The 12,417-nt window shown below is 36.0% G+C and overlaps 1 non-coding gene across 1 annotated transcript; it reads left to right on the forward strand.

The window, feature by feature from the left end:
• Nucleotides 1-12,310: 12,310 nt before the first annotated feature.
• On the forward strand, nucleotides 12,311-12,417 carry LOC121205678 (small nucleolar RNA R71). Its single transcript, XR_005900754.1, has one exon. It is a non-coding gene; the product is annotated as a small nucleolar RNA R71 (small nucleolar RNA).

Consider the following 12,417-nt stretch of genomic DNA (forward strand, 5'->3'; position numbering starts at 1 on the left):
GGCATGAAAATGTTAATTTGTATATACCCTTTTTCTTTGGTTCTACGCTGCACGATTATAGGCATCTAGCCATAAGTATTGAGTGTAACAGTCTGATTTAGACCCTAATTAGAACAGTGATTTTGGGACCACGAATCTGAGTCAGAAAAATTTTTAAATATTATTTTCCGTGTTTATTATATGTGAATTAGCATGTGTGAAAGTTTCGTATGAAAATTTGATTGTTTGTGTGCTTAATTAAAAAAAAAGGGCTTAATCGCGTAAAACAAAAACTTGATGGTTGAATATGTGAGGACTGAATTGTTAATGTCTTTTTAATATGAAGTTTTTATGTTGTAATTGGGCCACTACTAAGCTAATGGACGGTAATGGTCAGGGAATAAATAATATTATAACATTTTAACAAAGGTTAATTAGGTAATTAGATTAAATGTTATAATATGTTAAAATAAAACATAAAATAATGTCATTTTATGCATAGTTTGGCCGAATATATCAAGGAAAGAAAAGAAAAACACCAAGATAGGTTTCGGCAAGAGTTTTGGCTAGATTAAGGTATGTTTTGTTTCGGGTTTTTGATAATTTTTACGTTTTTGAGATCGTTGCTTCGAATACTACCCGACCCATGCTCGAATTTTTTATTTCAGTGAATATTTTGTGTTATGCCATTGATGAATATTTGTGTTTTGTGATGTTTGATGATGAAATATCAAAAATATGTTTTAGATTAACATGTTTTGTATTGGAGGTTTTGATGATTTTGAGTTATTAGGACTAAATTGCAAAAATAATAAATTGAGGGATTAAAATTTGAAATAGAAGAAATATATGGATTAGTATGGTTATATGGAAAATTTGGCCCAACTACATTGTTGTGAGATTTGGTGTATTTTGTGTTTTGTGCAATTAGGACTAATTTGTAAAAGTATGAAATATCAGGGATAAAATGGTAATTTGCCCATTTATGTGTTGTTGGATTTAATTGAGTGAAATTGTGTTTAAATTAGGTCAATTTGAAATTATATGGATCAAGAACAAAGGAAATCAAACTTGGATCGGGGAAAAACAAAAATAGTCAAATAGTTGATTTGTAACGTCCGTCGATATCCGAGGTAAGTCTTTAAGAAATTAAACATAGTTTATTTTGAATATAAATTGTTTCTATTAAGATGATTTAAATTTTATAATTTCTTAGTATTAGCCGAATGTGATATATTAAAGATTTAATATGGTTGAATTTTATTCAACTGATTCAAAACTCTTAAAAGTGTGTATGTGTTACACGGAATATTGGACTATTCGATATATGAAATGTTGTGGAATGATTCTATAATTGGGATATTCGGCCTTTGAGCCTATCAAGCCTTGTGCTGGTGACATTGATCGGGCTTTATGCCTAGCAGGCTTATTGCCGATGAATAAATATCAGACCTTAGGTCTAGCAGGCCTTGTGCCGGTGTGTGATTCAGGCTTATGCCTAGCAGGTTTTATACCGGTGATTTGTTTACAAGTCTGTGATTATAAGAGTTCAAATTATTGTGGATATTGAGCAAGTGAAATTGAGATAAATTACCTTGTATATGTTCGGCCACATAGGTAAGTACATGTAAGCTTATATTGAACTTGTATATTCGGCTGCATGTGAGGTTATATTGAATTTTAGTATTCGATTACGAACTTATATTGAAATTGTATACTCGGATATATGTAAAGTTATCTTAAATATGCATATTCGGCCATATATGATGTTCTTTTGAATTTGAACTATAAGTTACATGTGATATTTTATTTAACTTTTATATATTCGGCCACATGTGATGATATAATAAATTTTGTGTATTCGGCCCTATATGTAAGTGTCTATGTGATGATATAATTGATCTTGTATAATCGGCTATATAGGAAATATTTATGTGATGTTATATAATTGATTTTTGAACATTCAGCCAAGGTATCTTAATATGTTAAAGTATAACATTATTGATATAATTTAGTTAGATTGAATGTTTTGATTATTCAGTGAGTTGTTTATTTTGCTTAAGGCTTACTAAGCTAAGTTAGCTTACTTTGTGTGTGTTTTTGTTACTCTGTTTTATAGATTTTGGTTGTAAGTTACGAGCTCGGGGATCGTTATCGAAGTCATCCACACTATCGTCAACTTTCGGTACTTTTAAAAGTCTATTTTCGAACTTATGGCATGTATAGGCTAATATGTATTCTGTTCAACTTTGAATATGTATATATATTTAGCCCTGCGAATATGGCTTATCTTTAAAGTTTGGATTCAGTTATATTTGGTAATGGTTTATACTCATTTTGATTATAATGTTATGTGAAATGAATGAACATTATATGTCAATGGTGCTATATGTTTTGGAAATAGCTTGAAAATGATAGTTGGAATTGGTTGTGGTTGATATTTCGATCATGATATGTATTTATATTTTGAATAAATATGATTTGATTTTGGAATATGTATAGTTAATTATAAATATAAGTTCATATGTTAAGCTTGTTTAGAAGATATTTTGATATTTTGATATAGGGTATGTTTTGTTTTTATGAAAAAAACATAGTTCGGTTTGCATGTTAAGTGTATGTGTATTTAAAGTGAATAGTTATTGAATATAGATTATAAGTGAGATAAAAATATTTACCAAATGAATAGTGATTTGAGTAATAATGCACTATGGGAGATATATGAATTTTTAATAAGATGTTAATTATATATATATGTACATGTTGCGTTTTCGAATGAAGCTTGCCATAATGGTTTGGTTTATAATGAAAGTAGACGTGTAGATATATATATACATTTGTTAATGAAAATGTGATTATTTGAATAGTATAGATTCGGTTAAATTTGAAGTATGATTCGTAAATGCAATATGATTATTAATTTGTTTGAATATGTGAACGTTCAAAATTATGTTTTTGTTCAGTAATGCCTTATAACCCTAGTCTGACGACGGATATGGGTTAGGAGTGTTACATTAAGGGCTAATTCGAAACATCAGAATGGAATTTGTAAAAATAGAGTGAAATAGGAAAGATTAGTGCGATATAAGAACTATAAGTTAGCCTAATGTGTGAAACAAAAGGAAAAATCCAAAAGGAAATTAGTACAAGTAGAAAGAGACTGAAACTAGCAAAAAAACATTCATGAGTGAGATGTATTGAAAAAGAGAAAAGTCACAAAGTCACAAAATAAAGAAAAACTCGTAGGGTTAGCCATAGTTACTATGTCATGCTATGACTTTCTATAGATGGAGAGACAAGGAAGGTGAGAGGAGAAATAAGGCAGTGAGCGAGTAAGGGTCACTAAGGGGGAAGAATAGGGACCAATACGATATGCCAAACTATTTTTCTGTTTGTAACCCTTCTTGATGCTTACTATTTTTGAATTTCATACATGTCCTAAGCCTTAGAACATTACAAGCTGAAAAGTCCTATGTGACTTAAAATATCCTCATACATGAATGGACATCACATTGAACATATGCATAAATGACTATTTGTATTATGCTTAAATAATCAAAGTACTTGTTTGATCTGTTGATGGATTCCTACAGGTGAGACCCTTAATACTTGTATACTTTGTAACATACTGAACTTAGATGTTTGAAGTCAAAGGTGGTAACTCAACTATTCACCATGTTGAATTTATTAGTGAACATGAGATGCCTAACTCATATGCTTCGAAATCAATACTTTTGTCATACTTGGTCAAGGGTCGTCATTGTTATTTGTCATTTTTGTTTTTGTTTCTTGAGGACAAACAATGACTTAAGTGTGGGGGAGTTTGATCTGTTGGAATTCAATGTAGCAAATTAAACTAGTTTTCACATATACGGAGCTTGAATATAAGCATTTTTGTCATGTTCTAGTTAAGTTTTCATAGTTTTATTTATATTCAATAAAATGTGAAAATTGAGTCTTTTTTTACCTTAGGAGCCAAATGAGGCCTAAGGGTGAACTAACATACTTTGTGAGTATGTAGGAGACCATTATAAGGCATACTAAATGAATACTGATAGCTATGTTGCAACATAGATGACTCGATGTCACAACATAGGGAACATAATGAAGAAAACTCAAGTCTTCCTTCAATGTCGTGACACAGACTGAAGGTGTCACAACATTCCCCTGAAGATGGCTATTGAGGGGCATACTGGATGCTATGTGTAAAATCTAAATTATATAGGTTTTTGGTAGTAGTTTTCACCATCTCTTTACTTAAAAATAATACTAATCCTGAGTATTTGTTAATTAATTAAATGAATTTTGCTTATATTCCGATAATGGACATGAATTTATAAAATATGCAAATTTGTGCTTTATTATGTTAATTTTTTGCATAAATTAAATTATTTCATGTTATTTATTAATGTGCTATACTTAATAATGCAGTGGCACCTTGATTTAAGAAAGATCTTATTATACGTTTTTCATGAACACGAGCAATTTTACCCTACTTGGACGAAAAAACCATGCAATTGGGTCATGAAGATGTTGCTTTGACCCAGTGAAAAGTGGTGCTACATGGTGGACATGTCTAACTATTAAATGGGTAACAAAACCATCCAAAGAAGGAAAAGAGAAGCCCAATTCAGCAAGGACATTTGGGTAGCCAAAGAAAAGCTTTTGGGATAATTATTTAGAGGTCCCAACACTAGAAAATCATTGAAAGTAAGCAGAATAAGTTTGTTTAAGAAACCATTCACCTTTTGCATGATTCAAGCATGATTTTTTGCTTGAATCAAGCAACCAACTCACCCTCCTTTACAAATATTATGGTCAGACAAAGATGGGAGAAATCAAAAGGATCTTTGATGCCATTTTAGTAAACTTGATGCGTGATATTCGTAACAGGTTTTAAAAATTTATAAATGAATCATTCTTGAGACTAACTTATTATCACGATTACGGCAAGTGTACTTATCGAACAGTAGTATATTTCAGCAAAACTGAATTGTCTAACCCAAAGGAACGATGAGTACTAGTATTTACTTTCTTTTTATTATCTAGCCTAAAAATCAAGAGGTTTGGTTATCTAAACTAATTACTAACTAAGAATGCACAGAAAGAAAACTTGGGAAAATACTTTTGGGAAAATTCGATTGATTAAGACAATACCTAAGGAAAAATCCACCTAGACTTCACTTGTTATTTGACTCTGAATCAGACGATTATTCATTTGACTTGATCTATAGAAATCTCTAAGTTATATTATTATCTCTCTTGAGACTAATAACGTCTAACCCTAGGTTGAATAATTGAAATCTCTTTCTAATTAACACCCTAGAATTGCATTAACTCGATCTATGGATTCCCTTATTAGGTTTCACCCTAATCTGGAAAAATCTTGTCACCCTATCTCTAGACGCGCAATCAACTCCGCTTAATTATGATAATTTTACTCTTAGACAGGGTCTATTCCTCCTCTGAATAAGAGCGTTAACTTGAATCAATATCCTAGAATATTAAAACAAGAATTAAGAACACATAATTAAGAACAAGTCAAATATTTATCATACAATTCAGATAATAATAACAAGATCTGTCTTAAGTTTCATTTCCCTTAGGTATTTAGGGGGTTTAGTTCATAATTATGAAAGAAAACATCTCAAAAGCATAAAGATAACAAAACATAAGAAAACCTAAAACTCTTGAAGGAACTTTAAGGGAGATCTTCAGTCTTGACGATGAATCCGGCTTCTGAGATGGATCAATCTGCTTTCCTTGAGTAATTCCTGGCTTCCTACTCCGTGTCTCCCTCCTAAGTGCCTCCTCAGGTGTTTAAATAGGCTTTAGAATGCCTAAGAGCCCTCAAAATTGGCCTTTTCCTAATAGGACTATAATTGGGCTCGGCAGAGACATGCCCGTGTGACATGCCTGTGTGCGATTACTCCAGCCCATGGTCAAGGCTGTTGAATAGGCATGGGCGTGTAGTCTACCCGTGTAAGTCTTGCTTCGATCCTGCCAAATAGACACGGCCATGTGACACGCTTGTGTGAGGAAGTCCAGGCCGTGTTAATTTCCCACGTGGGTTCATTTTCTCTGTTTTCGGCCCGTTTCTCGCTCTTTTTACTCTCCTATGCTCACTAAGTATAAAACATGAAATTAAAGGATTAGGAGCATCGAATTCACCAAATCTAAGGAGAAATCATTCGTAATTGTGCTAAGCATGGGATAAAAATATGTATAAATTACAGTTTATCAAATACGCCCACACTTAAGCATTTGCTTGTCCTCTAGCAAAATCCTCAACTCACATTCAAAATAAATTATTCTCAATTTATAATCCCTATCAATAATATCTCAAAATAATCCATAAGTAATTATACATTGAGAATTCAACTAAAAGTACATCAAAGTTTCAAACATTCCAAGTTGAGCATTTTATCATTAAAACATAGGTGTCTCCCCTCATCTAAGTGATTACCTTTGATCAAAATATCACAAAGTTTAACATCCTCAATAAAGATTCACTCAAATCACTCAAGGTGTTTAAGGACATCAATTAAAGCACTCATTAGTCAATATGAAAAGTTATTACCATAGGCTTGCTTGAAAATCAAATCTCCACCACTACATATTGAGATGATACATCAATCAAAAAGGTCTTTAGAGGGTTGCAACGTGGCTTTGGTTAGGGGTGTGGTCACAAGCTGAAAGAAAAGGTTAGAGTCGAGATTGAATTGAAAAATTACCTAGCTAGAAAAATGACTAGTCATCAGTTGAATACAAGTGAGCTTCTTCTCAGAATATGGAATTAACACTCAAGCTCAAAAATGACGAATTACTACTAATATGTATGTAAGTATTATTGTTGTTGTTGTTTTTTTTTAAGAACAAATCAAATACATAGAGAAACAAAACATAGCTAAGCAATTAGTTCAAATCAAATCTCGACAAAAATAGGGATCAAATTAGGGGATTTCAACAATAATGGGTTATGGGTTAATATTGAGGGTAAATTAATTAGTGGCTTGTTAGGTTCAAATGGGTTCACTAAGGGTTAATTATAAGGGTAGGCTTTTGTGAAGTGAGTGGGTTAAACCTAAGTGCCTTTATCATCTCAACATATCAAATCAAATGGTGTGGTCTTGACATGCATAATCAAGAAAGTTCTAGAATAACAAATTAATACTGACGCACTCATAATGAAAGTGAGCATGAAAGGAATAAAATATGCTCTAAAGGCTCAAGATCTCACAAAAATTATGGCTTTTTTATGTTCAAACTTGTGAATTTCAACTCATGATAATACCTAGACTTAGGGAAACAACCTAAAAGTTTTTAATTCTTCAAAAATCAACTTATCATGCTTGATTCCCTAAGGTCTTAAAGTTTAAACAATAATGCATAAATGCTTATGTTTTAATTCAAGATATTTCAATAAAAATCATAAGTTAATTAAAATTCATTCTAATAGTGATATGAGTAATTCACATGAGAATAAGACAAAATTCAGGGATTTCTAATGATGATATAAAAGACCCCGGCACACTTAAGATATACATTGCCCTCAATGTACAAAGATAGACATATTGAAAAAGATTGATTTATAATCATAAGATAGGGAGAGAAGTGAAACTTCCTGAATGATGAATGAACTCCTTGAATTGGAGTTATAGAGAATAATCAGCGTGAGAGTGGAGGAGGATACTCCGGTGGTGGTAGAGGTTCATTAGTCCATAAGTCCTGCGCCAAAAGAATATTATATCTGGTGGTAGCTATGGTCGTGGTCGAGAAGGACATGGCAGTCGTAGAGAACCTTTCCCAGTGGAGTTTTTAGTTCCTATACGATGATGAGCTTTGGAGCTCTTTATAATTGTGATAAAATCAAGAACTTTTTTAGGAGATATATAGGAGCAGAAATACTTGTAAAGAAATAGCCGGAAGCATAATTTGTTCAATAAAATTTATAAAACCTACAGAAGAAAAATAAGCTTAAAAAGAAATAAAATAAAAAAGTAGTCTAAAAAAGATGAAAGTAAAAACATAAAAAAATAAAAAAATAAAAGTTTTTTAACATCTTCATCGCTAGATGGTTTGCACGGTGGGGGCGGCGATGAGATGTGAAACTGCTGACAAATCTGATGTAGAGTCACATCAATGTGATCAAAGCATTGAAAATATTGCTGCTCAAATCGTGTAAGGTGCTCAGAGATGTTAGACAGTGAAGCCGTCGCATGAACTGGACAATGAGGAGGTGGTGGCTGAGTCGGTGGATCCTTGTGACGTGGAGGGGTATCATCAGTAATGTCCTCTAGGCCCTCCTCTTCGGTGGACTAGGCGAGGCGGTACTGAGGAGGGTAGGTGACACATCGTTTCTCGATCATCCTCATACTTGACATGCTCGAGATGCCCTATGAGGACATATGGCCGATGAGATGAGGGAGGATGATTGTATTATTGTGTTGAGGAGCCCAAAATGCCAAGCCAATCGAGTCACATAGGGCCCGATAGAGATGACCCCTCTCCTATGTCATTCCGTCTGATGGCAGATGGCGAGGGCGATGAAGTAGGCAAGGTTGAGGATGTGCCTATTCGCCATGCTCCATAAGAAATAGGCATCGTGGGTGGTGACGACGTCGGTGCTGTCTCGTCTCCCTGTCAGAGTGTGAGCCAAGATGGTGTGAAGGTACCTCAAGGATGAAGGGAGAACCGATGCCGTGGAGCGGCTAGGATCGTAGGTGGCCGAGGCAAGGACGAGGTCCTTCAGCACTTTGAGGGAGAGTAGTGGATGTGGCGGTGGAGGGTGTCGAGTTCATTGTCATCCATGAACTCCTCCGTGTACATCCCTAGTACAATCCCAAACTCGGGTACGCTCAACTGGCGCACTAGACCACCAAGGCGGAACTAGACCGTTCCAGGGTCGTCGAAGTTGGTCATGACGGTCTGAAGATGGAACGTCGAGCAGAGTTCCCATGTGAACTCGAGATACTTCAGCTCGACGATCTCAAAGAAGAGCCCCCACGGGTCAATCGTCAAGAGGGCTCAGACCGCGTCAGCTAATTAAATCTGTTCGAGTACGGCCCAGTCAATGCAGCGGCCAACACCTAGGGGTCGAGCCTGTAATATCTGATATAATTCCTCCTGAGGTCCTAAGGGAACCTGGAGAAACAGGTGCCTAATCTCTGCGGTAGGACCCGAGGATAACGCTGCTCCTTTTCTCTTCTTCGAGGCGGGAACAACGGTTTCTTACCACGTGAGGATGACATTGTACCTGCATCAAAAAGTTGAAGTTCAACCATTACGTCCAAAAAGTAGCATGGAAAAACAAAACTAAATAGGAATATTTCATGAGAATCGCGTACTAAATGAAGAGAACAAAACTAAAACAACTAAAGCAAATATATCAAGTCATTAAAATAGGACTATGAGAATAATACGACAAGAAAATCTAATGCATGAATGTATGTGGGTATACATAAAATCCATGGAAACAAGATGAATGGATGAATGTAGTATGAAAATGGAAATATTCTTTAATGATAAGCATGAGTATTTCTATTACTCTACTTATGAATATTCACTTAAGGTAGTCAAATGGATCAGAGAAATCATGAAATAGGCAAAATATTTATAGAAAATAGAGAGAAAAGAGTAAACAAACGCAAAAAGAAGAAGCTTGAGTTGTCAAAAATAGTGGCAGTGCACGAGAGTGGCAGGTACGGCGTGTGGAGTTGCAGCGGCTAGGGTTAGGGATTTTTGGGGAGGGAAATGATGAATAGTGAGGGGTTTATATAGATTTTGGGGCACACGACCGTGGGACACGCCCGTGTGCCCTAAATTTTGCCCGTGTGTTTCGCGATTTTTAAATTTGGGCATGTCTGACATCTAGCCCACGCCCGTGTTCCTTGGGCTTGTGGGTGCATACGGCCGTGTCGCACGTTCGTGTCTTGCTTCATTCGCTTCTCCCACGCCCATGTACATAGGTCCATGCCTGTGTTCGTTTTGATAGTTTCATCCACGAGTGCTGTGCACGGGTGTGTCTCACGCTTGTGTTGTTTTGGTAGTTTCACCCACGGCCATGTCACACGGCCGTGGAGACTTATCGCATCCCATGTTGGGAAAAAATTTTACCCTGTTTTCCCACGGTCGTATCGCACGGCTCTGACTACTCCTATGGTGTGAGTACGGCCTAAGGCACGCCCGTGTGCTTGGCCGTGTGTGTGGGAAAACCCTATTTTTCAAGATTCAGTTAGTAGGTTAGATGTGAAAAACTAGAATTTAAATAAATCATTACTGTTAGTGCTCGGGTTGCCTCCCAAAAAGTGCTTATTTATAGTCTTAAGCTGGACTTACCTCTCTTCTGCATGGTCAAGGTGGCGTGAGGAGTTTACACTCCTCATCCCTGCTATCAACTTTATCAACATAAGGTTTAAGACGAGTATTGTTTACCTTAAAGGTGTCGAATTTGGGATGAATTACCTTGACTGTATCATATGGGAAAATACTGAGTACTGTAAGGGGAATTTCTTCATTAGGTTCAAAAGTGGCAATGCGAGGATCTGCTGCATCTAGTAGTACTTTGTCTCCAACCTTAAGTTGATTTTTTAAGGTATTGAGCTTGTCCTGGCTCGATTTCAGTTTATCAGGTGTTCCCAATTTTTGTATCTGTCATTCATCTAGCTCCTCGATTTGTAGCCTTCGTTCTTCATAGATAGGTCCTTTGTTGTTGTTTGAACACAGCTCATATGCGTTCTTCGAAACTGTTTCCTGCACAGAGGGTTTCACCACATGATCAGTACTAGTAGAATGATTTATACAACCACCTTCAATTTTTGTTGTGTTACTCAAATTACGAGCTTGAAGGGTGATTGTTTCGTCTCCCACACGAAGTGTGAGTTAACCTGTACGAACATCAATAATGGTTCTAGCAGTTGCTAAAAAGGGTCGTCCTAAAATCAAAGGTGCGTTACTATCATCTTCCATGTCTAGAATAACAAAGTCTACTGGGTATATAAATTTATCGATCTTAACAAGAACATCTTCAATGATACCCCTAGGAAATCTAATGGTTTTATTAGCCAATTGAATGCTCATCCTAGTTTGTTTGGGTTCCCTAAGACCTAGCTGTTTAAACATTTTATAAGGCATAACATTAATGCTTGCCCCTAAGTCAGCTAATGCATCATGAACATCTAAACTACCAATTAAACAAGGAATCGTAAAACTCCTTGGATCTTTCAATTTGTTAGGTAGCTTATTCTGTAGAATGGATGAGCAAACTACATTCAACTCCACATGCGACGCCTCATCCAACTTTCGTTTATTTGTTAAAAGCTCCTTTAAGAATTTGACTGCATTTGGCATCTACGAAAGAGCTTCAATAAACGGTAAGTTAATATGTAACTTTTTTAATAATTTAAGGAATTTACCATATTGTTCTTCTGTGCGGTCTTTCCTTGTCGCGTTTGGGTATGGTACACGGGGTTTGTATTCTTTACTTACCGGTTTCTGGTCATTGTGGTCCACCTCATCCTTACCTTTACTTACCACAGTTTCTTGCCTCAGTTTTGGTTCAGGTGCAACTATCCCTTCCTTATCTTGAATGGTAATTGCATTGATTTGCTCCCTCGGGTTAGATTCAGTGTTACTCGGCAAGCTACCTTATGGTTGTTTAGATATCAATTTAGCGAGTTGGCCTATCTAAGTTTCGAGCCCTTGGATTGATGCTTGTTGATTCTTAAGTGCTATCTTGGTATTCTGAAAATGCGTTTCTGACACCGAGATGAATTTTGTTAACATCTCCTCAAGGTTCGGCTTCTTTTCCTGCTGGTAAGATGGTTGTTGAAAACCCAGAGGATGTTGTGGCCTTTGATTTCCTTGACCGCCCCACGAGAAATTGGGATGGTTCCTTCAACCTGCATTATAAGTGTTACTATACGAGTTATTTTGGGGTCTAGAGCTATTGTTACCCATATATTGCACTTGTTCCTCCTCGATGCTAGGGTTGAAGGGTTGATATTCTGTGCATGCTCCTCCTCCATTGGAATCGCACCCCATCACTGGATGTACCTGAGTAGAACTACACAAACCGTCAATCTTTTTATCTAAGAGTTCTACTTGGTTAGATAACATAGTAACCGCATTGAGGTTGAAAACACCGGCTGCCTTCGTCGGCTTTGTCCTCATAACTTGCCACTGATAGTTATTAAGTGACATCTCCTCAATAAATTCATAAGCCGCGTCAGGTGTTTTGTTATTCAAAGTTCCACTGGCAGCTGCGTCGATGAGTTGCCTCGTTGAGGGGTTCACACCATTGCAAAATGTCTGAACTTGTAGCCAGAGTGGTAACCCATTATGAGGGCAACTTCTCAACAGATCCTTGTATCTCTCCCATGCATCGTAGAGTGTTTCTAGATCCATCTGCACAAAGGAAGAAATGTCATTCCTCAACTT

The sequence above is a fragment of the Gossypium hirsutum genome, chromosome A08 (genome assembly GCF_007990345.1).
Source record: "Gossypium hirsutum isolate 1008001.06 chromosome A08, Gossypium_hirsutum_v2.1, whole genome shotgun sequence".
Taxonomy (NCBI): Eukaryota; Viridiplantae; Streptophyta; class Magnoliopsida; order Malvales; family Malvaceae; genus Gossypium; species Gossypium hirsutum.